Here is a 3,070-nt window from a genome sequence, read left to right on the forward strand (position 1 = left end):
CTCGCGAAAACCCAAGGGAAAAGGGCTTAGGTGGCAAATGGTAAAACCAAAGTTGGGCCTTGCTGGAGGAGTTTTATTCAAAGCGAACTGTTAAGGGGGTCCCATAAATCACCCAACCGTGTAAGGAACGCAAAATCAAGGAACATAACACCGGTTTACGGAACTAGGGCGGCAAGAGTGGAACAAGTCACCAGGCATAAGGCCTAGCCTTCCACCCTTTACCAAGTATATAAGGTGCATTAATATAAACAGAAGATATTGTGATATCCCAAAGTAACCATGTTCCGACCTGGAACAAACTTCAACTTCACCTGCAACTAACAATGCTATAAGAGGGGCTGAGCAAAAGCGGTGACATGGCCAAACAACGGTTTGCTAGGACAGGATGGTTAGAGGTTCAACATGGCAAAAGGTAGGCATGGTAAACAAGGCAGGTAGAGCTAACATAGCGATAGAGCGAATACTAGCAAGCAAAGATAGAAATGATTTCGAAGGTATGGTCATCTTTGCCTGCAAGGTTCTCAGAGTTGTCGAAGGCTGGATCCTCGTAAGCATTCTCAATAGGATCCTCGTGCAAGTACTCGTCTCCCGGCTCTACCCAAAGTAAGAACACAAGCAAAGGAACCACAATAAATCACGGTGCAATGCACAAGCCACATGATGCAAAACATGTCATGATATGCGAGAAGTGATATGCAATGCATATGCGTGCTTCGGAAGGAAGGATGATGAACAAGGCATCAACTTGGCAAACCAAGTATGCCGCTGGAAAGATGAGATGATTTCGGCCGAAATCGATATAAAGATCACCGGGAACGGATGCACGGTTTGCAAATGACAAGCAATACAAGAAGGGCACAACACTGCGATTTACAGCACGATGCTACTTTGCAAGCAACAAGAAACTATGCTACAGCACCCCAACATAAAAACAAAGCATATGGCAATGATCTACAGGAGATGCTTTACAAAAGAGGAACACTGAGCTACGGCTCAATCACAACATAACAGGTTCAACCAAACATGGAGATATGCAATATTTCAACAGGCTGGACATGGCATAAACAGCAGCATGAAGCAATGTTCAGAGCAGGTTATCAACATGTTACAGGAACTTATAATAGCAAACCAAGGCATGACATGAATCTACTCAAAGCCTAGATCAAAAGTCCCTTACTGACCATAAGCCAAAAAGGATCAGAAAATATAATGGCACCCACGTAAACATAGTAAGTTTTGTTAACAGATTTCAGCAAACAAGCATGGCATTTAACCTATAAATCCCGCTAGGCTACTCGCTGTTCTGGTGCCTTCACGTTGTGCGTGCAATCTGGTTCACTCGATCTACCACGATTGTACGGATTTATGGCGCTGTCAAAAATCTGGTCGTTGGTTGATCTTCACGCTATGGTTTCAGGATCCAATGAATGACGTGTGGGCCTTTTTTGACCATGGGCCCAACTCTGTCGTGTATCTCGCGTGCATCTTCGGTGAGAAAAGAGGGGAGGCGGGATGGGGCGAGTGTGGGATTGGGTGGATCGTGGGTGGATTGACCCAAAAATATCTCCCTCGTCAGCCCTTCTCTCTCCCTCGTCTCTTCTTATCCCCTCCTCTTCTCCATGCCGCCGCCTCTGCTTTCCGCCTCCCTCTCGGCCTCAAGCGTCGGCGCCGGCGTGGGATGGAAGGGGCCGCCACCTTTCCCGATCTGGAGAGGGAGGAACATACACGGCCACATGTACCAGCGCCGTCGGGGATGCTTCTTCGTCGTCGTCGATGGTATGAGAGTAGCAGCAACGTTGCAGGCACGGCGAGCAGCAGCCACAGCAGGTTGTGGTGCTGACGAAGGGATGGTCCATGGCGCCCTCGTCGTCGACGTAGGCAGAAGGGCAAGCCAAGATGAACCTCTCCCATTATCTAGGAAGTTCGTCATGGAAGATGCGGAAGAAAAATCCATGTAAGCTCCTCTAATTTTCTCCCCTCTGGAAGATGTGTATGTAGATACTACAGAAAATTTAATTTCTTTCCCATCTGGACCACGTCTAATTTCGGGAAAAAGAGATACGAATTTTGAGAGAGATGGACAACTGAGGTTGACAACCTGAAGATCTTTGAGCGTTTGAGAGCAGTCATGTCCTCAGTGCTCTTCCGGCCTCCTCGCCGCTGCTGTCGTGTGGATGTGACTGTTGTTTGGCTGCTGCCGAGATGGGCGCAGTTTCCTCCGTGTTCATGCATCGTGATGGTGTTTGAACAACACCTTAACTGGCCCAAGAAAATTTAGTAACAATGTCAGATGATAAACCAATTTTTTTTGTTTCATGTACTATTGTCTCATGTTCTAATTTTTGTGTTCTGGTAGGCAGGGGTCGGCTTTGGCGGTGTCTGATGCTGGCATATCATGTGATTAGACCATAGGAAGCTGACATGGCATTCGAAACTCTGGTAGTCCTGCTCAGTGACTAGATGATGCGCCTCGTGTCACCCCCAGTGTTGAAGGGCTTGATAGCAGTGCTCACGGAGTAAGAATATGTCTGCAAGTGCTTGTTTCCCATATGCTTGCCCACTCCTCCGTCTCATCAAGCTTTCTTTTATTTCTCTAAATTTGCAGTGTGCAGGTCTGAGAAAAAACAGCATGAGTACGCTATGGTAAGGCTTTGGCAAAGAACATTCTTTCCCTTGCTTGTGAAATTTTGGTCCTCTAATATTGATTTCATGATTTTTGATTAATAAATGATGTTGGTATTTGATCTCTTTGTTGCTCATGTCCTACTTGATGTTGCATGGGTACAGGCAAAATACTATTGGAGTGACATATATAGTGCGTCGTTACTGGCTACATTTAATTCCATTTTATTTCACTTTGATTTTGTTTTTCTGCAGATTGTTTCTAGGTGGTTGCTGATGAATCATGTGAGGATGGCGTGGAACTCGCCAGAGGGACAATACTGAACTGCAGTAACCAAATCAAGCAACTGAGAAGGTAAAACCAGGGAAGGCTTAGCGGTCCAGTGTTTGGGTCATTTCCGGAGTGGTTGAATTGATCGAACAAACTTCATATCACACTACCTCAGCT

General features: G+C 46.1%; 1 long non-coding RNA gene across 12 annotated transcripts in view; it reads left to right on the forward strand.

Moving 5' to 3' along the window:
* The first annotated feature begins 1,554 nt into the window (after nt 1–1,554).
* LOC119341546 overlaps nt 1,555–3,070 on the forward strand; it is a 6,639-nt gene continuing 5,123 nt past the window's right edge. For 6 of the 12 annotated variants that reach the window (XR_005165152.1, XR_005165154.1, XR_005165162.1 and 3 more), the window contains exons 1-4: nt 1,555–1,954; nt 2,357–2,516; nt 2,606–2,643; nt 2,878–2,977. This is a non-coding gene — a long non-coding RNA (uncharacterized LOC119341546). The remainder of the gene's footprint in view (nt 1,955–2,356; nt 2,517–2,605; nt 2,644–2,877; nt 2,978–3,070) is intronic. The other 6 variants (XR_005165153.1, XR_005165155.1, XR_005165160.1 and 3 more) reach the window with 4 other exon arrangements.

The sequence above is a fragment of the Triticum dicoccoides genome, chromosome 7B (assembly GCF_002162155.2).
Source record: "Triticum dicoccoides isolate Atlit2015 ecotype Zavitan chromosome 7B, WEW_v2.0, whole genome shotgun sequence".
NCBI classification, from domain to species: Eukaryota; Viridiplantae; Streptophyta; class Magnoliopsida; order Poales; family Poaceae; genus Triticum; species Triticum dicoccoides.